The 25,146-nt window shown below is 38.3% G+C and overlaps 1 protein-coding gene across 1 annotated transcript in view; it reads right to left on the bottom strand.

The window, feature by feature from the left end:
* The window catches only part of Agbl1 (AGBL carboxypeptidase 1), an 893,368-nt gene that overhangs the window by 651,884 nt on the left and 216,338 nt on the right, over positions 1-25,146 (bottom strand).

The raw sequence follows: 25,146 nt of genomic DNA, 5'->3' as shown, positions 1-25,146 counted from the left end.
TTTTCCCAATCTGTTGGTTGCCATTTTGTCCTAACCACAGTGTCCTTTGCCTTACAGAAGCTTAGTAGTTTTATGAGATCCCATTTGTCGATTCTTGATCTTAGAGCATAAGCCATTGGTGTTTTGTTCAGGAAATTTTTTCCAGTGCCCATGTATTTCAGATGCATCCCTAGTTTTTCTTCTATTAGTTTGAGTGTGTCTGGTTTGATGTGGAGGTCCATGATCCACTTGGACTTAAGCTTTGTACAGGGTGATAAGGATGGATCGATCTGCATTCTTCTACATATTGCCCTCCAGTTGAACCAGCACCATTTGCTGAAAATGCTATCTTTTTTCCATTGGATGGTTTTGGCTCCTTTGTCAAAAATCAAGTGACCATAGGTGTGTGGGTTCATTTCTGGGTCTTCAATTCTATTCCATTGGTCTATCTGTCTGTCTCTGTACCAATACCATGCAGTTTTTATCACTATTGCTCTGTAATACTGCTTGAGTTCAGGGATAGTGATTCCCCCTGAAGTCCTTTTATTGTTGAGGATAGCTTTAGCTATCCTGGGTTTTTTGTTATTCCAGATGAATTTGCAAATTGTTCTGTCTAACTCTTTGAAGAAATGGATTGGTATTTTGATGGGGATTGCATTGAATCTGTAGATTGCTTTTGGTAAAATGGCCATTTTTACTATATTAATCTTGCCAATCCATGAGCATGGGAGATCTTTCCATCTTCTGAGGTCTTCTTCAATTTCTTTCCTCAGTGTCTTGAAGTTCTTATTGTACAGATCTTTTACTTGCTTGGTTAAAGTCACACCGAGGTACTTTATATTATTTGGGTCTATTATGAAGGGTGTCGTTTCCCTAATTTCTTTCTTGGCTTGTTTCTCTTTTGTATAGAGGAAGGCAACTGATTTATTTGAGTTAATTTTATACCCAGCCACTTTGCTGAAGTTGTTTATCAGCTTTAGTAGTTCTCTGGTGGAACTTTTGGGATCACTTAAATATACTATCATGTCATCTGCAAATAGTGATATTTTGACCTCTTCTTTTCCGATCTGTATCCCCTTGATCTCCTTTTGTTGTCTGATTGCTCTGGCTAGAACTTCAAGAACTATATTGAATAAGTAGGGAGAGAGTGGGCAGCCTTGTCTAGTCCCTGATTTTAGTGGGATTGCTTCAAGTTTCTCTCCATTTAGTTTAATGTTAGCAACTGGTTTGCTGTATATGGCTTTTACTATGTTTAGGTATGGGCCTTGAATTCCTATTCTTTCCAGGACTTTTATCATGAAGGGGTGTTGAATTTTGTCAAATGCTTTCTCAGCATCTAATGAAATGATCATGTGGTTCTGTTCTTTCAGTTTGTTTATATAATGGATCACGTTGATGGTTTTCCGTATATTAAACCATCCCTGCATGCCTGAGATGAAGCCTACTTGATCATGGTGGATGATTGTTTTGATGTGCTCTTGAATTCGGTTTGCCAGAATTTGATTGATTATTTTTGCATCGATATTCATAAGGGAAATTGGTCTGAAGTTCTCTTTCTTTGTTGTGTCTTTGTGTGGTTTAGGTATAAGAGTAATTGTGGCTTCATAGAAGGAATTCAGTAGGGCTCCATCTGTTTCAATTTTGTGGAATAGTTTGGATAATATTTGTATGAGGTCTTCTATGAAGGTTTGATAGAATTCTGCACTAAACCCGTCTGGACCTGGGCTCTTTTTGGTTGGGAGACCTTTAATGACTGCTTCTATTTCCTTAGGAGTTATGGGGTTGTAACTGGTTTATCTGTTCCTGATTTAACTTCGATACCTGGTATCTGTCTAGGAAATTGTCCATTTCCTGAAGATTTTCAAGTTTTGTTGAATATAGGTTTTTATAGTAAGATCTGATGATTTTTTGAATTTCCTCCGAATCTGTAGTTATGTCTCCCTTTTCATTTCTGATTTTGTTAATTTGGACACACTCTCTGTGTCCTCTCGTTAGTCTGGCTAAGGGTTTATCTATCTTGTTGATTTTCTCAAAGAACCAACTTTTGGTTCTGTTGATTCTTTCTATGGTCCTTTTTGTTTCTACTTGGTTGATTTCCGCTTTGAGTTTGATTATCTCCTGCCTTCTACTCCTCCTGGGTGTATGTGCTTCTTTTTGTTCTAGAGCTTTTAGGTGTGCTGTCAAGCTGCTGACATATGCTCTTTCCTGTTTCTTTCTGCAGGCACTCAGCGCTATGAGTTTTCCTCTTAGCACAGCTTTCATTGTGTCCCATAAGTTTGGGTATGTTGTACCTTCATTTTCATTAAATTCTAAAAAGTTTTTAATTTCTTTCTTTATTTCTTCCTTGACCAGGTTATCATTGAGTAGAGTATTGTTCAATTTCCACGTATATGTGGGCATTCTTCCCTTATTGTTATTGAAGACCAGTTTTAGGCCGTGGTGGTCCGATAGCACACATGGGATTATTTCTATCTTTCTGTACCTGTTGAGGCCCGTTTTTTGACCAATTATATGGTCAATTTTGGAGAAAGTACCATGAGGAGCTGAGAAGAAGGTATATCCTTTTGCTTTAGGATAGAATGTTCTATAAATATCCGTTAAGTCCATTTGGCTCATGACTTCTCTTAGTCTGTCTACATCACTGTTTAATTTCTGTTTCCATGATCTGTCCATTGATGAGAGTGGGTGTTGAAATCTCCCACTATAATTGTGTGAGGTGCAATGTGTGTTTTGAGCTTTAGTAAGGTTTCTTTTACGTATGTAGGTGCCCTTGTATTTGGGGCATAGATATTTAGGATTGAGAGTTCATCTTGGTGGATTTTTCCTTTGATGAATATGAAGTGTCCTTCCTTATGTTTTTGGTGACTTTTAGTTGAAAATTGATTTTATTTGATATTAGAATGGCTACTCCAGCTTGCTTCTTCTGACCATTTGCTTGGAAAGTTGTTTTCCATCCTTTGACTCTGAGGTAATGTCTGTCTTTGTCTCTGAGGTGTGTTTCCTGTAGGCAGCAGAATGCAGGGTCCTCGTTGCGTATCCAGTTTGTTAATCTATGTCTTTTTATTGGGGAGTTGAGGCCATTGATATTGAGAGATATTAAGGAATAGTGATTATTCCTTCCTGTTATATTCATATTTGGATGTGAGGTTATGTTTGTGTGCTTTCATTCTCTTTGTTTTGTTGCCAAGACGATTAGTTTCTTGCTTCTTCTAGGGTATAGCTTGCCTCCTTATGTTGGGCTTTACCATTTATTATCCTTTGTAGTGCTGGATTTGTAGAAAGATATTGTGTAAATTTGGTTTTGTCATGGAATATCTTGGTTTCTCCATCAATGTTAATTGAGAGTTTTGCTGGATACAGTAACCTGGGCTGGCATTTGTGTTGTCTTAGGGTCTGTATGACATCAGTCCAGGATCTTCTGGCCTTCATAGTTTCTGGAGAGAAGTCTGGTGTGATTCTGATAGGTCTGCCTTTATATGTTACTTGACCTTTTTCCCTTACTGCTTTTAATATTCTTTCTTTATTTTGTGCGTTTGGTGTTTTGACAATTATGTGACGGGAGGTGTTTCTTTTCTGGTCCAATCTATTTGGAGTTCTGTAGGCTTCTTGTATGTCTATGGGTATCTCTTTTTTTAGGTTAGGGAAGTTTTCTTCTATGATTTTGTTGAAGATATTTACTGGTCCTTTGAGCTGGGAGTCTTCACTCTCTTCTATACCTATTATCCTTAGTTTTGATCTTCTCATTGAGTCCTGGATTTCCTGTATGTTTTGGACCAGTAGCTTTTTCCGCTTTACTTTATCTTTGACAGTTGAGTCAATGATTTCTATGGAATCTTCTGCTCCTGAGATTCTCTCTTCCATCTCTTGTATTCTGTTGGTGAAGCTTGTATCTACAGCTCCTTGTCTCTTCTTTTGGTTTTCTATATCCTGGGTTGTTTCCATGTGTTCTTTCTTGATTGCTTCTATTTCCATTTTTAATTCCTTCAACTGTTTGATTGTGTTTTCCTGGAATTCTTTCAGGGATTTTTGTGTCTCCTCTCTATGGGCTTCTACTTGTTTATTTATGTTTTCCTGGAATTCTTTCAGGGATTTTGTGTCTCCTCTCTATGGGCTTCTACTTGTTTATTTATGTTTTCCTGGAATTCTTTCAGGCATTTTTGCGATTCCTCTCTGTAGGCTTCTACTTGTTCTCTAAGGGAGTTCTTCACGTCTTTCTTGAAGTCCTCCAGCATCATGATCAAAAATGATTTTGAAACTAGATCTTGCTTTTCTGGTGTGTTTGGATATTCCATGTTTGTTTTGATGGGAGAATTGGGCTCCGATGTTGCCATGTAGTCTTGGTTTCTGTTGCTTGGGTTCCTGTGCTTGCCTCTTGCCATCAGATTATCTCTAGTGTTACTTTGTTCTGCTATTTCTGACAGTGGCTAGACTGTCCTATAAGCCTGTGTGTCAGGAGTGCTGTAGACCTGTTTTCCTCTCTTTCAGTCAGTTATGGGGACAGAGTGTTCTGCTTTCGGGCGTGTAGTTTTTCCTCTCTACAGGTCTTCAGCTGTTCCTGTGGGCCTGTGTCTTGAGTTCACCAGGCAGCTTTCTTGCAGCAGAAAAGTTGGTCTTACCTGTGGTCCTGAGGCTCAAGTTTGCACGTGGGATGCTGCCCACGGGCTCTCTGCAGCGGCAGCAACCAGGAAGACCTGTGCCGCCCCTTCAGGGAGCTTCAGTGCACCAGGGTTCCAGATGGTCTTTGGCTTTTTCCTCTGGCGTCCGAGATGTGTGTGCGGAGAGCAGTCTCTTCTGGTTTCCCAGGCTTGTCTGCCTCTCTGAAGGTTTAGCTCTCCCTCCCACGGGATTTGGGTGCAGAGAACTGTTTATCCGGTCTGTTTCCTTCAGGTTCTGGAGGTGTCTCAGGCAGGGGTCCTGCCGCTCCTGGGCTCTCCCCCACGGGAGCCCAGAGGCCTTATACAGTTTCCTCTTGGGCCAGGGATGTGGGCAGGGGTGAGCAGTGTTGGTGGTCTCTTCCGCTCTGCAGCCTCAGGAGTGCCCACCTGACCAGGCGGTTGGGTCTCTCTCTCTCGGGGTCTGGGAGCAGAGAGCTGCTGTGGGCCGGGATCCACATGCTTCTTTTTAACCATCAGTACACACATGCAAGTCCTCCACCTTCCAACTTTGACCAAGCACTGAATTCAGAAGTTGATATATATTGACAGATGGGTTTATTCCAGGAACACAAGTTTAGTTTAATATCAAAAAAATCAATTAATGTGATTTATCTCAATAACATGTTATAGGAAAAAAACTATTTGATAAACATAATAGATGTGAGAAGAAACAGCGAATAAAATTCAATATCCATTTATGTTTCAAAAAGTATTTTAGCAAATAGTGAGTAGAATAGCACCTTTTTATCTCATAAATAAATAAACTCATGAGTGCATGTGTGTGGAGGTGGGGTGAGTGTGTACACATGTGTTGGGGGTTAGAGGGTGTGCAACACTTCAATAAATTTCAAAGTTAATGATGGAAGGTTGAAAATATTTTAGAATTTAAGATGGATGAATATGAGAATAAGAAAATAACTACTGACATTGTTCCTACTTCTAAAAACTATTCTGGGTGCATTAAAAAATTAGAGAAAAATGAAGAATATAACACATAAACCAAGGGAGAAAGCTGTCATCAGCGGCTGACATGATTATCCATCTAGAGAACACTGAATAATGTACAGGAAAGCATTACTTAAATTTTTAATGGTAGTGTACTTGGCTTTCTAAGAACAAAAGTACTAGAAATATGTCTATGCCAATAAGAATCATTTTACCAGAAATTTTAAAGAATATGTCATTTACAAAAGCCCATCAGTATATAAATTACCAGAAAAATCATAATGTATAAATAAGCTATTTATTCCAAAACTGTGAAATTTTACAAAAACTATTGGGGATCTTTAGTTAACTGAAGAAATATATGTTTATTGAACCTTCTTAGAAAGGAACCTTCAATATCACAAAACTGGAACTTTTTCCAGGCAGATATATAATTTTAATGAAATCCAAATAAAAACCCCAGTAGGAGTTTTGTATTTATGTTCTGCAACAAGACAAGCTGATATGAAAACTTTTTTGAAATGACAAAAAAGTTTATGAATCATTAGAATGTTCTTAAAGCAAATCAAAGCCCAAGATTTCCCCATCCATTATCAGAATATACTCAAATGTGATAGAAACAAAACTTGCATGCTATGGGTGGAGAAATGGCACACAAAATAATAAACTAAGATACAAAAGTATAGACCACAGATGGCACCACACAGCAAGGGGGAAAGTTCTGTAGATATCATCAGGAAAGGGTCAATCAAGAGTAAAGACACTTAATAAAAGAACAAAACCAATGGGCCAAAGGAAGAGTTGAAATGATGCTCCCACCTTATTGTAACCAACAAAATGTCACCTCGAATTCTGAGAAGATACCATCATCTACTCACCAGAGCAGGAAACAAGAATAAAAAAGAATTTAAGGCGTTAAAAGATTAAGCCAGTACATGAAGCATCTCTCACCCATATTGTTGTAATTTCCAAGTCAAGTCACACTAGACTTCCCTTTTGTGTACATACTTGGCCTAGAACATCATTTTAACAACAAATATCTAATTATGACAAAGAGGAAGGTGAATGTGAAATCTGTGTATGTTCACAAATAGACTATAATTATAGAAGGCAAAAATTAAATAACATTGGTCGAGTTTGTTAGTTTTGTTTGGCTATTTGTTTTAATAGCCCTGCTGGCTGAAGGGGTGTAAAGAAGGAAGTCATTATTCAAAGAACTAGTGATGTGTACCTTAACTACAAGAAGAACCAACCATCTGAGCCAACAATCATCTAAGAGAAAGGTTTTTCAATATCATTTTTTTCAGATCCACATATTTTCAAGACAGATTGTACACTGTCCCAAGAGAGTTCCTACAGGGACTCAGATGTTTCTATTCATAAGACAATGGCCTGTTCATTCCAATAGCACCCTGTTTATAAATTCTAACCACTATACCAAAAGGCTACCGACATTGGGCCTTCTTTGCTGTTCCGTATTTGTCAAGTCTAATTTATGTTGCCCAAACATTCTTGTCTTCCACTGGGGCATGGGTGACTTATCCGAGGCTACACTTTTAGAGAAAATTGGCTGTCCCGTTTTTTAGCAACTTTCACTTGCCAGTAGCTGCTTCGTATGCACTCTTTTCCAGATCTTACTTTAACTTTTCTACAAGACCTACTAGCCAGATTGGGGCTTTCAATTTAGATTTTTCTAACCATATAACATAATAATTATAAGAATGTAAAATGAAATAATAGTACTAAAGGAATAATACTGTAGAATACAAAGTATCTAAAATGGCTTAGATGAAATGCCTCACCTTCTTAGACCAAAGACCCCTCTGAAGGGAATTTCCCTGAATATCACCAACCTATCTCTTAACTTCCCTAAATCACTCCTCTGCTCAGATTCTTAGATACCCATGGGATTTCTAAACCTTACAGATAGAAGTGTCACCAGTACCCAGTCAAGAATGGTGACTCAAGATAAGTTTCAGACAGGTATTACAAAAGATGTCTTCATGTGGTCTGTGCATCTTGGGTAATGACTTTCTTGAAATAATTCTTTTATATTATTCATTGCACTAAAATAAAAATTCTATCGATAACTGACTAACATATTTTCTTTTGGATAGAGCCATAAGAAGCTGTTTTCCTCCAAGATATAAGCTCTGCTTTCCTCTCTGAGAAACTATCTCTTCCCCTAGACAAGACAGGGAAATCTATCCCCAGTAAGTCTCTATTCCCTCAGGTTATAGCACGGACTTACTTGGGAGCTTTGATAAAGCAGAATTCTTTGGCCTTCAAAGGCTGGGGACCTAAGACTTCGGTACCAGTCATTTCACTGGAGAACTCAGTATCTAACTCCAACCCTGTACTTTTCCATTCTTTAAGAGTCCCTTTGAAAAGTCAGCGCCCTTTCTATGAACAATGGCGGGTTGAGAAAGCCTTGCTCATTCCAACCAGTTCTGAACTGAAGATAATCTCGCTTCATTAAAAACCCCATCACCTATATCTGTAAAGTTATCCCAAGAAAAATGCTTAAGGATTTGGTAATTAACATGTGGCAGCAGGTGCAATGAGGAAAACAGGCACAATTATAATAACTCGAAGTCAATAATTCATAAATGATAATGTATTATTAATCAATTATTGGGGCCAGAACAACATTTAATGAGATTAAGCTGATTGCCAGCCTGAACTGTTGGATACACATTGATTTAATCAGAGTGCTTAATTAAACTATGTGAGTTGCCCACCAAATCATTACATCACAGCTTCCTTCAAAGGAGGACCGTTTACTTTCTGCTTCCCCTTCCTTGTGAATACAGAATTATTATTGATTGAAAAGAAATTAAGATAAAGATTCTTGGCCTTCGTAACAACTGAAGAAACTGCCATGCCATCTGGTGACATTTCTTTTTAATCACAGGGAATAAATGTTCTGCGTGTGTGTACACAGAGAGTTCAGTTTGCGGTGCAAGAATTCTTTGTTTTCTCCAAAGAGTTCAGAATGTTAATAAACAAAACTACCTTAGATTGGTACGGTAGGTAGTCATTTGCAACCCTCCACTTTAAGACAGATGTTTCAAACCTCAAAGAAGTGAAGAAGCCTCAAAAACAAACAAAACACACACACACACACACACACACACACACACACACACACCAAACAGACAGACAGACAAACAAAAACGACACTAAATTAGTCCAAGGTTTGAATCAGGTGCCACATACCCCTGTTTCTTTCTCAGTTTAAAAATATTCCCAGTGGATCCATTCAAGCATCAGTCACTGCAAATGGAGAGTCTTACAGATTTTATTTGCAGTTTCCAGCAGCAAGCAGCATCCTCAGAGGCTAAGGCTGATTCCCTGGCTGCTGAAAACTCAGCACTGCTCATGATTCTCAAGGATGCATAAATCCCTATCTTTTGGCCTGCCGGTCTTCCTTTCACTTGTCACAGTGCTAATGATAAGAGTTATTTATGTTGAACACTGTACAAAATGGTTTTTCTTTTCTTTTCTTTTTTTTTTTAACTCAATGTTCCAGCCTGATGATCCTGCCTGGGGGAAGACGGGAAGACAGTGACAGCTCTGTCAAAGCATCCCGGGGTAAAGAGAGACCTGCTGGTCTTTCTAATTAGGGCTTTACCCTGTCAATTTCCTGAGTAGCCACTTCTAAATGGGAAGCGCATCACTACACGTTGAGGTTGCCCTTGCCCTATTGAACTCTGGGATGTCAAACTCCACAGCTGCCACCTGGATGCTCAATGAGCCACAGAGAGACAGCTGCAGGGGAAGTGCCCACAGACACTGGGGCAGCTCTTACTCCCTCTGAGCTGTTGCATGTGACCTTTGGAAGTGATCATCTGGTGCCTGAAACAGAACACTTGTGCAAACCAGCTTGAGGCAAGAAGACGATCACTCAATCATTACCAAGGTGGCTATAGACATACATTTTAATTATGATATTCTGGGCCGTAATGTGCTCAATGACTCAACTCATAACCTGTAGTCCTGTTAAATCTCTCTTATAGTGAGAATCAGTGAGGTGAGATCTCAGCTATAGTCTCTAGAGACTCCTATTTACAAAAGACTGTCTTGTCAAATTAGAACTTTTCTTCAACAATGACATCAGAACATCATCCAGAACAAACTGAGTTTGCTGTGTCATTCATCTCTATTTTTCTCTACTCCACCAAATCCAACTTTTCAAGAAGAGAAAATTGGTAATATAGTATAACAGCATTCTATAAGCGAGGTTCTGAAGGGGCTGTATGCATGTGCTTTGTTTTGATGGGCGAAGTGCTGTCTGTCTTAGTCACCCACCACTCGCTTCTCAGGGAGGAGAGTGAGCCCAGTTGGCTGTGAACACTCATTATAGATTCTGTCTCTAGGCTTTGTAGCATCATGCTATCCTGCTTTTGAAAAGCATGAATAACAGATCATACTAAGCTGAGATTCTACTGAGCTGAGACTCATTCATTCTTTCAATTACTCTCTTCCAGTTCGAATTTAGAAAGCTTACCTTTGAACTAAGAGAATCTTTACCAGATTCAAGATGGCAAGTTCCTTCACACTGAAGGCATCTCAAGTGGATCCCATTGAGCAGAACAACTGGAGTGGGTGAAATAACTCGTCTACTGATGGTTTCTGCTGTTCGTGTTAGATACAGGTGACTACTAACCTCAGACAAGCAAGATACTGTCAATCATCTTAAAGCCAAAAGTCACTCTTTTCATATTCCTCATGGAAAAGGAAATAGACCTGTCAAAAACTGGAAGCTTGTAATTCTTAATTTAAAACTACCAAAGTATTTCTTCACTAAAATTCTTACCATATTTGAAAAAAGTATCCCAGAATCATATGATAAAGAATATTTTTCAATAGGAATAATATTATTTCCAAATATAAAAGTCATAGTATTTCAAATTACAAAACTTGAAAATTATACTATCACAGTAAAATTTATGTGTGTGGTAGTGGAGTTTTCATGTGTGTTCTGTATGTATATACAGTTTCTATGCACTATGCACGACTATGTATATGTGAGCACATCTGTACGTGCAGGTGAAGATTCGTGTGTGTGTGTGTGTGTGTGTGTGTGTGTGTGTGTGTGTGTGTGTGCGTGTGCATGTGTGTATGTGTATAACAGACCAACTTAAACTATAATTTCTTGGAAAGCATACACCCTATTTTGGGGTGAGACAGGGTTTCTCACTAGAACATTAGGCCTGCAAATTTGCTTAGGCTTTTTGACCAGAGAGTTTCAGAGACTTGCTTATCTAACTTTCCACAGCCATGGTGACAAGTGCATAGCTACATACCTGGTATTTTATATGGGCGTTGGGAATCGAACTCAGATCCTCATGCTTCCATGCTATCTACTTTACAAGCTAAGCTATCTCCTCAGACCTATCATAGTAAAATTGTAAGATAAATCTTGATTTTCTATTCTAATAGAAAGAAGCAGCATAAGCAGTGGAGAGATCAAACAAATACCAGGAAAGGTATGTAAAAAAGTAGACAAAGTAGTGTGAACAATCTTCCAAATACACCAAGACATAGATAGAATAAGTTTTTTTTTTCAGAAACCACTTCATACACTGCTGTATTTCTCTGAATACATAATTCTGTAGATGGTAAAAACAAAACAATAATAACAATAAAACAAACAAAAACCACTGAAGCAGCTTGGTAGGTAGGCATCAAAGCATGTTTTTATCCTGAGAGTTTCGACAAGCCTTGAAAACTTTAAGCTTCTGCTTTGAGAACTTCAAGAGACGCAAGAAGCCAGGAAAGAAGCATGGGGCTGCAAGTAGGAGGCCCTGGCATGTTGAAACCCCATAGGTCCTTGCATCTGTCTCAAATTCACAGAACAAGAAAAGAGTAAAATGACCTTTTTTTTATTTTACCCTGGAAAACCATGAAAAAGAAAGTCTAAACATCTATTTAAATTCATGTTCCATACATGGCTTTCAAAAATCAAAGGTCTATAAGGTTCAAAATGAAAACATTGTTGGATGACGAGGAAATATAAATATTAATGATACCATAGGCCCAGACTCCAGACCAAATATCCCAGCCTCCCAGTGCACCCATGGTCTAGCCCTATCTTGTAAGACATTAAAAAAAAAAACTCACTTAAAGAAATACAGGAGAACACAATCAAACAGGTGAAGGAATTGAACAAAACCACCCAGGATCTAAATATGGAAATAGAAACATTGAAGAAAACACAATGGGAGACAGCCCTGGAGATGGAAAACCTAGGAAAGAGAACAGGAGTCACAGATGCATCACCAACAGAATACAAGAGATAGAAGAGAGACTCTCGTAGATACCATACAAGGCATCTACACAACAATCAAGGAAAATAAAAAAGGCAAAAAGCTCCTATCTCAAAAAAAAAATCAAGAAATCCAGGACACAATGAAAAGATCCAACATGAAAATAATAGGTATAAAAGAGAGGGAAGATTCTTAATTCAAGGGGCCAGCAAACATCTTCAACAAAATTATAGAAGAAAACTTCCCTAACCTAAAGAAAGAGATGTCCATAAACATAAAAGAAGCCTACAGAACACCAAACAGAAAAGAAATTCCTCTCATCACCTAATAATTAAAACACCAAATGAACAGAACAAAAAAAAAGAATATTAAAAGTAGTAAGAGGAAAAGGTCAAGTAACATGTAAAGGCAGACCTATCGGAAATACACCAGACTTCTTAGCAGAGACTCTCAAAACCAGAAGATCCTGGGCAGATGTCATACACACCCTAAGAAAACAAAAATGCCAGCCCTAAGTGTCTATATCCAGCAAAACTTGCAATTACCATAAATAGAGAAACCAAGGTATATCAAGACAAAAACAAAGTTAAACAATACCTTTCCACTAAAAAGAGAAGGAAAAATCCTAACACAAAGTGAGAAACTACACCCAAGAAAAAGCAAGAAATTAATATTTTCACAACAACACAAAAGAAGAGAAACACACAAACATAATTCCACCTCTAGCAACAAAACTAACAGGAACCAACAATCATTAGTACCTAATATCTCTCGACATCAATGGACTCAATTCCCCAATAAAAAGAAGAGGCTAAAAGACTGGATCCAGTGCAAATGGGATCTAGCATTTTACTGCATACAGGAAGCATATCTCAGTGACAAAGACAGACATTACCTCAAAGTAAAAGGCTGGGGAAAAAAATTTCTAAGCAAACAGTCCCAAGAAACGAGCTGGAATAGTTCTAATATCCAACAAAATAAACTTTCAACCAAAATTTATCAAAAACTGGGGAAGGAAACTACATATTCATCAAAAAAAATCCACCAAGATAAATTCTTAATTCTGAGCATCTATGCCCTAAAGGCAAGGGTACCCACACCTGTTAAAGGAACATTACTGAAGCTCAAAGCACACAGTGAACTTCACACAATAATAATATGGAATTTCAATACCCATTCTCATCAATAGACACATCATGGAAACAGAGACTAAATAGAAACACTGAGAAAGTAAGATATGAACCAAATGGATTTAACAGATATCTATAGAACATTTCACCCTAAAACAAAAGAATATACCTTCTTCTCAGCAACTCATGATAAGTTCTCAAAAATCAACCATATGCTGGAACATAAAACAAACTCCAACAGATGCAAGGACATTGAATTAATCCCATGTATTCTTTTGGACCACCACAGACTGAAGCTGGTCTTCAACAGCAACCAAAACAACAGAAAGCCCTCACACACGTGGAAGTTGAACAATTATCTACTGAATGATACCTTGGCCAAGGAAGAAATAAAGAAAGAAATAAAAGACTTTTTAGAATTCAATAAAAATGAAGTCATAACATATCCATGGGACACAGTGAAAGCAGGCTTAAGAGGAATACTCATAGCTCTGAGTGCCTCCATAAAGAAGTTGGAGAGATCATATACTAGCAGTGTAACAGCTCATCTGAAAGCTCTAGAACAAAAAGAAGCAAATACACCCAAGTGGAGTATATGACTGAAAATAATCAAACGCATGGCTGAAATCAACCAAGTAAAAACAAAGAGAACTATACAATGAATCAACAAAGCTAAGAACTAGGTCTTTGAGAAAATCAACAAGATAGATAAACCCTTAGTCAGACTAACCAGAGGGCACAGAGACAGTATCCAATTTAAAAAAAAAAATCAGGAACAAAAAGGGAATCATTACAACAGAAAAAGAGAAAATTCAAAAACTAATCAAATCCTACTACAAAAGTTTATACTCAACAGAACTGGAAAACCTGGGTGAAGTGGATGATTTTCTAGATAGATATCAGTTACCAAAATTAAATCAGGATCAAAAACGTAATCTAAACAGCTCCTTAACCCCCAAGGAAATAGAAGCAGTCTATTTGAGGTCTCTCAAAGGAAAAGAAAAATAAAAAAAGTCCAGAGGCAGATGGGTTTAGTGCTAAATTCTATCAGACATTCAAGAGATCTAATTCCAATACTTCTCAAACTATTCCATAAAACAGAAAGAGAAGGAACACTACCCAATTTTTTCTACATAGCCATAGTTACACTAATACCTAAACAACAAAAGATCCAACAAAGAAAGAGACTACAAACCAATTTCCCTTATGAATATTGATGCAAATATACCCAATCAAATTCTCACAAACCAAATCTAAGAACACATCAAAATGATCATCCACCACAATCAAGGATGCTTCATTCCAGGAATTCACAGATGGTTCAATATACAGAAATAAATCCATATAATCACTGTTAACAAACTCAAACAAAAACAACCATAGAATCATCTCACTTGATGCTAAAAAGGACTTCGGCAAAATACAATACCCGATCATGCTAAAAGTATTAAAGAGATCAAGAAATTAAGGTTCATATCTAAATACAATAAAGCAATATATAACAAACCAATAGCCAACATCAAACTAAATGGAGATAGATTCAAAGCAATTCCACTAAAATTAGGGACAAGACAAGGCTGCCTACTCTCTCCCTACCTATTCAGTATAGTACTATAATACTAGCCAGAGCAATTAGACAGCAAAAGGAGATCAAAGAGTACAAATTTCGAGGGAGGAAGTCAAGATATCACTATTTGTGGATGATATGATATTATACATAAGTGACCACAAAAATTCTACCAGAGAGCTCCTATAGCTGATATAAAACTTCAGCAAAGTGGCTGGACATAAAATAAACTCTAACAAGTCAATAACCTTCCTCTACTCAAAAGATAAAAGGGCTAAGATAAAAATTAGGGAAATGATACCTTTCACAATAGTCACAAATAATATGAAATATTTCCATGTGACTATAAACAAGCAAATGAAAGATCTGTATGACAAGAACTTCAAACCCCTGAAGAAATAAATTGACGAAGATCTTGAAGATGGAAAGACCTCCCATGCTCATGGGTTGGCAGGATTAATATAGTAAAAATGGCCATCTTACCAAAAGCAATCTATAGACTCAATACAATCCCCATTAAAATTCCAACTCAATTTTTCATAGAGTTAGAAAGAGCAATTCTCAAAGTTATTTAGACTAACAAAACACCCAGGATAGTGAAAACTGTTCTCAACAATAAAAGAACTTCTGAGAGAGTCACCATCCATGACCTCAAGCTACACTAAAGAACAATAGTGATTAAAAACTGCATGGTATTGATACAGAGACAAACAAGTAGATCAGTGGAAGTGAAGTGAAGACCCAAAAATGAACCCACACACATTTAGTCACTTGATCTTTGAAAAAGAAACTAAAAAATTCAGTGGAAAAAAGACAGCATTTTAACAAATGGTGCTGGTTCAACTGTCAGTCTGCATGTAGAAGAATGCAAATTGATCCATTCTGATCTCCTTGTACAAAGCTCTAGTCCAAGTGGATCGAGGAACTTCACATAAAATTCGATACACTCAAAATAATAGAAGAGAATGTAGGGAAGAGCCTCGAATTCATGGGCACAGGGGAAAACTTCCCGAACAGAACACCAATGACTTATGTCCTAAGATCAAGAATGGACAGATGGGTCCTCATAAAATTGAAAAGTTTCTATAAGGCAAAGGACACTGTCATTAGGACAAAAGTGCAACCAACAAATTGCGTAATGATCTTAACTAAATCTACATATGATAGTGGGATAATACCCAAAATATACAAAGAATTCAAGAAATTAGACTCCAGAGAACCAAACACTATTAAAAATAGGGTACAAAGCTAAACAGAGAATTCTCAACTGGGGAATCTTGCATGGCTGAGAAGCACTTAAGGAAATATTCAACATCCTTAGTCATCAGGTTAATGCAAATCAAAATGACCCTGAGATTCCATGTCATACCAGTCAGATAAAAAGCTCAGGTGACAGCAAGGCTGTAGAGAAAGAGAAACACTACTCCATTGATGGTGGGGTTGCAAGCTGATACAAGCAGAAATTAGTCTGCTGGTTCCTCAGAAAATTGGAAATAGTCTATCTGAGGACCCAGCTATACCACTCCTCTGCATGTACCCAAAAGATGCTCCAACCTATAACAAGGACACATGCTTCCCTACATTCATAGCAGCCTTATTTATAATAGCCAGAAGCTGGAAACAATCCAGATGTCCCTCAACAGAAGAATAGATACAGAAAATGTGGAATATTTACACAGTGGAGTACTACTCAGCCATTAAAAACAATGAGTACATGAAATTCTTAGGTATATCAATGGAACTAGAAATTATCATCCTGAGTGAGGTAAAACAGTCACAAAGTAACACACATGTTATGTACTCACTGATGAGTGGATATTAGGAAAAACCTTGGGAATACCCATGATACAACTTCAGACCATATAAAGGTCAAGAAAAGGGAAGGCTCAAGTGTGGGTGCCTCAGTCCTACTTGGAGGGACAAGAAAAATCATCACTGGAGTTTGATGATGAGATGGATTTGGGATGAAGAGAGGAGGGGGAGAGGAGAATGGGGCAGGATTAGGTATGGGAGGATATGGGCAAAATGTAAAGAAGGTCAGGAAATTGAACAGAGGTGTGTGGCAATGGGGGGTGAGAAATGTGTTTAGCCACCAGAAAGTCCAAGATGCCAGAAAAGCAAGAGGCTTCTAGCACCCAGTGGGGATGTCATTAACAGAAATACCCAATAAAGTGGAGAGAGAACCTGCAGAGACCATATCCAGAGTTAGTCATGATTCCTGGTTGAGGGATGGGGACAACCACCCTTCACAAAATTTGAACTCAGAATTGCTCCTGTCTAAAGGAAATGTACAGACAAGGAGTGGAACAGAGACTGAGAGAGTAGCTGTCCAGGGACTGCCCCAAATGGGGGTCCATCCCACATGCAGTCACCAAACCCAGACATTTGCTGATGCTGGGGATGTGCTTGCTGACAGAAACTCGATATAGATGTTTCCTGAGAGGCTCTGTTAGAGCCTTAAGGATACAGATGTGAATGCTTGCAGCCAAACATCGAACTGAGCACAGGAACCCCAGTGGAGTAGTTGGGGGAAGGACTGAAGGAGCTGAAGGGGTTTGTAACTCCATGGGAAGAACAACAATATCAACTAACCAGACACCCCAGAGCTCCCAGGGACTAAACCACCAACCAAAGAATATACATGGAGGGACCCATAGTTCCAGCTGAATATGTGGTAGAGGGTAGCCTTGTCTGGCATCAATGGGAGGGGAAGCCCTGAGCCCTGTAAAAGCTTGATGTCCAAGCCTTGGGGAATGATAGGGAGATAGGGCTGGAGTGGGTGGGTGGGTGGATGGGGGAGCATCCTCATGGAAGCAGGGAAGAAGAGGTGGGGTGAGGGGTGAGGGGTGAGGGGGAAAACAGAAGGGGGATAATATTTGAAATGTAAATAAAATAACCAATACAATTTTTTAAAAATGAATACAATTCATGGATGAACATTTCATTCTTGTCCCTTAATCTGCATCTATATATTATATGGATTATTCTATAGGCATCATATTACAAACAGCAATCTTAGTCTCATTAGAAAAGGATTAATTCTGATTTCTGGTTCTACATTTAATAGCTAAGTGGCCATGTACTACTCATTATCCCTGATTTTCATCATCTTTAAATTAGGAACTTGTCCTCCAGCAAACCACTTTCACAATGGAAAGGAAAGCATGCCCACTGCTATGTTAGACTCCAACAGAATTAAGCAAGAAAGACTGAGAAATTTAAAAGAACTGACAGAAAAAAAAACACATATGTCCCATGCTCAGAATAATGATTGACACTCAATAAATATCTGCAAAATCAAAATGAATGAGTACTGAACAAATTATATTAGGTGCTTTTGTGTCTTCATGCCCAAGTACCTGAGAATGTCTAAGAGGAAGAATTGATTTGGGTCAATTTCAAATGTATCAGAAGCAGCACCATGGTGTTTCAAAACATGGTGACCATGAGGCAGAGATTGAAACAAATGCAGAACATGGTGCTCCCAACAACCCGACTCAAGTGGTATGACTTCTGCAGCTCTGAGCTATACCCCAGTGTCTCCAGAACCACTTCAAACACTGCCACAATGTCTGACATCTATAATAATGGTCTTAAGGGGGCAGTCCTGCACAAACTATAATATGAAGAATGCATCTAATAAATCAAAATATGCATCTTAATAAATCAATCTAAAAAACAATCATCTAGTCTATTAGTAAACAAATCTATTATTTTTAATTCATTTACAATTATTTCATTTGTATGTGTACTGGATGTGCACACATGCCATGGGGTACATGTGGAAGCTGGAGAAAACCTTGGAGCAGTCAGGTCTCACCATCTACCATGTGGGTTCCAGGAAGAGAACTTGAAAGAGAAAAACCAGAATAAACATTTTAAATCCTAGTCCTTCCAAGTAATGCACTAAGGAATAAGGAGTTAAAATTAACATAACACTGAAACAACTTCTTCTTCTTCTTCTTCTTCTTCTTCTTCTTCTTCTTCTTCTTCTTCTTCTTCTTCTTCTTCTTCTTCTTCTTCCTCTTCTTCTTCTTCTTCTTCTTGCTTTGGGGTCTTGGGTTATGTTTTTAAAAGTTCCAGTAGAAATAATGTAGAAATGTAGAAATAATGTAGAAATGTGGAATACTGCTGAGTGTTTAGTAGATTAGGTCATCAAAAAAATCTGTAGAGTAAAATGACAGTGTGGAATTCATTGATGTCAATACACAGGGATTTGGACTTTCACAGGAAGGAATTATCAATAAGGCTAGCTTAAGTCCCTTTGGTGTCTTGAGTATAACACTGTGAATTTGTGTATTTGGGTGTGAATGTTTCTTGTTTTTGCACATATGTGTTAACACATCAACGTGAAAGTCTTATTAAAATTGCCTGAAGCATAGTGTAATGAAGAGTTCTTTTTTCTAATTTAACCATTTTTACTTTCACTCTACTTGAGTCATTTCCTTAAATGAGAATATATTAAAAACTTTCTTTTAATTTTACACATGAAATGTAAACATAGAAATATTTCAGTAATAGAAGAACTGATACCCATTTGCCTACTATCCAGATTTTAAAACTATTGCATCATTGTGTGCTTCTTAGAACTTTTTGTTGGAAAGGACCAACTACCTACTAAATTAAGACTTTTCCTTTTGTGCTTCTTCTTAATGCAGATGAACTCTCCACATTCATCCTATGGCTTAATGTTTTTAAATAGCATGGCTTTAAATCTTTCTATAGAACACCCATAGTCAGTAGTCTTATTATAAAATCAATATAATTTAATAGTTGGAATGTCTCTCACATGGTCATAACATGAGTCTTCTATGAAATATATCCATCGGGATACCATCTGATTAGTACGGACTAGTACTTTGAGTTTAGTATGGGACCTGGGGAGCTGGCAATGACCCACCACTCAGGGTACCTGTCAATAGATATGAACAATACATAAAATATTTAGGTTAGGTTTTGCTTCTCTGCTATAGAAACTCTGAGAGATGCAATCATCCAGATTAGGGAGGCTTGGGTTGCCCACTGGTCCATGCCCAGCCTGTGTCAAAGGAATCATTTGTCGAAGAAACTTAGATAATATCAGATACCAAATGCTGCTGGTGTTTTCAAACTGGTGGCACAGTTTTGAAAAGTATTACTCCCCTCTCTGCTACTTAGAATCCTGTGACTTTCTGAAGACTCAGTAACCATAGTAGCAAAGTCTCTGCACATAGCAGCAGAGCTGAAAACAAAAGGAGAGAACTACGAGATGTTCAAGGAAGGAAGAAGTTGCTCACGGTGATGACTTCAGCCTCTAACTGCTCTCTGAGACCATTTGAGGTTACCCTTGGAGAACCATAAAAAACTGAAGGAAAGAGACAACTCTTCAAGAACAGAAAAGATGTTAAAGGGGCTGCTGGTGAATAGAAACAAGAACAGATAAAAAGGACTGAAGGAGCTGAAGGAGTTTGCAACCCCATAGGAAGAACAATAGCAACCAACCAGATCCCCGCCCCCACCCCCAGAGTTCCCAGGGACTAAGCCACCAACCAAACAGTACATATGGACACACCCATGGCTCCATATGCATATGTAACAAAGGATGGCCTTGATGGGCTTCAGTGGGAAGAGAGAACCTTGATTCTGTGAAGACTCAAAGCCCCAGTGTGGGGAATACCAGGGCAAAGAGGCAGGAGGGAATGGGAGGGTGGGTAGGGGAGCACCCTCATAGAAGCAGAGGGAGGAGGATGGGAGAGCGGGTTTCTAGAGAGGAAACCAGGAAAGGGGATAACATTTTAAATTTAAATAAAGAAAATATCCAATAGGAAAAAAAAGAGAGAACAGACACAAGAATTTCATAGCTTTGTTCGAAAAACACTCTGTGCAAGGCCAATGCTAGTTTCTAAAGATATAACGGTGACAGCTATAGCATACAGTCTGTGCTTCCATGCAGCTGTCATAGGGGTTACGAGGAAAGTGTGACAAGGTCATGAGACAAGGACATTACAAGGGAGGAAACAGCATTACATGTGGTGACCCAGGCAAACATTGTGAACCAAAGTTAAGCTAATAGATGACAAGAGGAAAGCAGCCATGCAAAGCTTGGACTCAGAGAGAACAGCGGATTCAAAGACTGGGGAAGATATTTAGGCTGCTGCGTTTCAGAAATAAAAACTTCTCCCAGGGCTGCACATCATTGGCAAAGGCATCCAATATGGTAAGAAAAGAACTCTTACAGGAGAAGTAAAAGGTAGTTTTCACTAAAATTAGAGCCATTCTTACTTTTAACATGAGAGTTCAACATGTCGGAGAAGCTTAGACAACTTAGCTGGAAGGATATTATTCTCACAAACAGAGAAACATATCCCTTATTTCCTTCCTTTGGAGACCGGTCTTCCCATGCAGGACTGACTGGCCTAGAAGTCAGTGTGGAGCATGCTGCCTAAATTTCAGAGAAACCTTACCGCCTCTCCCACGTGCTGGACTACAAGCGTGTGTCACTATGTCCAGCCCTGTCTCTCGGTGCTAAGGACCTTCATTATTGCACAGTTGAAATGTGCACAATAGGAAAAGGACCGTGATTGTGGGCTTAGAGTTCAGAAAGTCTTCATAAAAACCCCAGCTCTGCTCACAGTGGGTTGTCACTTTCTCCGAGTGCTGATTTCATCATCTGAAACCGCAGTTAATAAACATAGCTACTTTTTGTATCCTTACCACAAAGGGCTCTGCATAGAAAAATTAGTCATACATTAACGCTTTGTAAACAGTTCATTACCTCAAAATATGTAAATCATTATATCAAGTGAGCCAATTTATAGAATAGATTGTTCTGGAATTTGATTCTGATAAAAAAAAAGTCTTTTATGTTTCCGGTACAATAACCACATCTAGACAACATTGGTCTCCTTACTAATTGGGCAAATTATTCAAGTAATGCAAAATTTGCTTTATTTCCATCCGAGTTGGATTATATTTCATCACATATTGGCTTTAAAATTACATTTCTACTGGGTTTTCAGGTAATTTTCAGTTCTCTGGAAATGAATGTTTCCCATACTGAACTCATTCTACCACAACCTTTCTTTTTTTTTCTTTCTTTTGGAGAGTACAATATGATTACATCATCTCCCCCTTTGTTTTTCTCCCATAAAACTCTGCCATATACCCTCCTTGCTCTCTTTCAAATTCATGGCTTCTTTTTTCATGAATTGATACATATATCTTTTGTATATATCTTTTTTCCTAAACACAACATGCCCATTCTGTATACCACTTCTGTGTATGTTTTAAGAGCTCACTTCTCAGTATTGAATAACCAATTTTTGTGTTCTTCCCTGGGGAAGAATATTTCTCCCTCTCTCAGCATTCTTTAGCTGCCAGTAGTTGTATAGGGATGAAGCCTTGTGGGCTTTTCCCCACCCACTTTGGTGTGTCTATTTTCATCCTTGTTCAGGTCCAGCTTAGGCAGGCATGTTTGTGTGATGGTAGGGGTATCACTTCTGAGATTCTCAGGCAGCACAGTCTCACAGAAAACTCCTCGATCCTCTAGCCCTTTTTTTTATTGGATTTGTTTTTATTTACATTTCAAATGTTATCCCCTTTCCCAGTTTCCCGTCCGTAAACCCCCTATTAATCCTCTAGCTCTTATACTCTTTCCCCTCCTCTTCTGCCAAGTTCCCTGAGCCTTGGGTGTCTTTATTATCTTTTTCATACATGTCTGTGTGTGTGAGAGAGTGTGTATAGGGCAGGGGTCCATGCGTGCATACATACACATGTAATTATATATATATATATGTATATACATATATATATATATTAGTTTTGTTAACATTCAACTGCCAAGCCATCAATCCTTGACCGTCATTCCTATTTTAAACAATTGTCAAAATCACTCACTTTTTCATCATGTATCCAAAACTTAGAAACTTTACTCCCATTGGCTGAGACCTATCGTTATTTAGAATCCAATCCCCTGTACAGAGGAACAACAACTGAATTATTTCTTAAACATTGACTATGCACTAGGCATAGTTCTAGGGCTCTAACTATTTACAGATTGAAGGAGGTACTATTAGTATTCGCTGTCTACAGAAGGAGAAACCAAAGTATCTATTTGAGCACCTTTTCCCAGACTTTGTATTTACTTTTCCTAGGAAGAAGTGAACAAATATTTGCTCACCTTAGACAGGGATGAATGACAGTCCAAAGTAATGTTTCTACTTCAGTCCAATTCAGTGAACCAATGCAAATATTAAGTAATTTATAGGAGAATGAATGGCTCAAGAAACTGCATTACCAAAGAGCATATCCCAGCGTAGGTGACAACACACGAAAGCTGCATTAGAGCATTGATCTTTCCCAGTTGAGTTATTTTTCCACAACCTATACACTCATGAATCCTGGGAGACCACAAATAGCTGAGGAGGAATGATGTACAGGTAAGAATGAGAGGAGAATGAATAGAATTCAAGAGAAAATCAAGTAACTCTCTCCACATTTTCCATCAATATCCCTGTTATTATGAAGTTTCTTTAATTTAGGTGATTATAGTCATGTTGTTGGTGTACAATAAAGTTCAGTGACACAGAGTTATAGCTCTGATAAATGGCAAGGCTTTGTGCCCCCAGTGACTCTGAATCATGGGTCTAAATGAACACGAGCTCCATGTCATCGTTATCTTCATCAGTTCAAAACTTTACCCACCTTATTGTCCTAAGGCTTCCCCCAAAAATGAATCTGATCTTACTGTCCTGCTTTTAACATTCAAGAAAGCCATCACCGTCTTTAAAAGAATCTCCCCTATATGATAATGGAGGTCATTTCCCATTTAACCCAAGTTACTTTTGCCACCTTAGCTTTGTCAGTCTTCCTCCATGCTACTTTGACCTAATGCCCTAATACCTTCACAGAACCATACCTAGTGGTTTCTGTTCTACTGTATGATGTTTTTCTATCCCACAAAATCACATACACACACACACACACACACACACACAGAGAGAGAGAGAGAGAGAGAGAGAGAGAAAGAGAGAGAGAGAGAGAGAGAGAGAGAGAGAGGCACACAACCCTTTTGAATGTAAAAGCCCACTCAAGATGCAGACCAAGTGACAATTTCATTGAACCTTTCTTTTATTATGCCTAATAATGGCATAATAGTGATGTCTTAATTCACAAGGCAGCTATGAATACCAAACAATATTTTTGTAAGAATAGGGCAGTAATATAGGCTTCTAACCTCAGCTATTCAAGAGTGTGAGTCAGAGATTATATACTTACAAATAACCTGAACAACTCAGAGAGATCTTGCCTCAAAATAGAATCCAAAAGGAGACCTAGCACTGTATTTCATGCCTATGCATAAAACCCTTCAAAGAATAAAGTATCTATAGACTATAATATACACCAATTTACTTACCTATTGGGTTTTATAATCTTTCCCACCTCCTTCAACTAGTCTTTCTTTGGTCTTCCTTTAATTGACATGACGTGATCAAAACTAGATACAACTCTCTTGGCCCCAATGACATAGAGTGTGAGAAGTTTGTGTTAAGACAGCAATATTTTATATGTCTCCATTTTTATGTATGCAGATCAAACACCATGATATTCACGAAAAAAAAACTGAAGGTGGTTTAGGTGTGTTTTGTAGACTCTGTCTTATATAGTCTCAAGGAAAAGTGAGACAGTGCTTTGATACCTTTTGGTTTTCCAACTGTAGTTTCTTTGAAGTTTTATTAATATGAGAGTTCCATTCATATGGGGTTTATACAGGGTGCCTTGTGTGTATAAGTCTACCAGTGAAAAGTCCTCTCTTCTCTATGCCTCCACTGTATTTACTTTGTTTCCTCTCCTGTTTCAGTGTACCTTGCTGTGGTGCTTTGAATAGAGATGACCCTCATAGGCTCATGTATTTGAATGCCTAGCTGTTAGGAAGTGGAACTATTTGTGAAGGATTAGAAGGATTAGGAGGTGTGACTTTGTTAGAGTAGATATGGTCTTGTTGGAAGAAGTGTATCTCTAGGGGTGGGCTTTGTTTCAAAAAGTCCGTTTTAGGCCCAGTCTCTCTTTCGCTGCCGATGGATTAGGAAGTAGCTCTCAACTACTTTTCCAGCCTCTTTTGTATGCTGCATGCTCCCCACCAGAATGATAATGGACTAACCCTTAAAATTGTAAGCAAGGCTACAGGTAAATGATTTTGAATGTCCTTGGTTGTGATGACTCTTCACAACAACATAACAGTGACATAAGACACTATTTTATTATAATGACCTGTTTATATAACTTACACACACACACACACACACACACACAAACACACACACAACAGATTATGAGTACCTCCGTAGCAAAAGATGGAATAATATTACCTTTGTAGTCCTGCTGCCTACCACGATTCTGTTCCCTGTTTGCTTGGAATAATGAAAACCCCAAGGCGAGAAAATCATGCACTCCAGGGTCTCTAATTCTAACTTTTTATTTAAGATGTTCAAATACAGAGGCAAATGCTAGCAGCAAACCACTGAACTGAGAATGGTACCCCTTTTGGAGGAATTAGAGAAAAGATTGAAAGATCTGAAGTGGCTTGCAACCCCGTAAGAACAAGAATGCTAAACAAACAG

The sequence above is a fragment of the Rattus norvegicus genome, chromosome 1 (genome assembly GCF_021556685.1).
Source record: "Rattus norvegicus strain SHRSP/BbbUtx chromosome 1, alternate assembly SHRSP_T2T, whole genome shotgun sequence".
NCBI classification, from domain to species: domain Eukaryota; kingdom Metazoa; phylum Chordata; class Mammalia; order Rodentia; family Muridae; genus Rattus; species Rattus norvegicus.
Note: the sequence above shows the minus strand (reverse complement) of the source record. Positions and strands in the feature narration are given on the sequence as shown.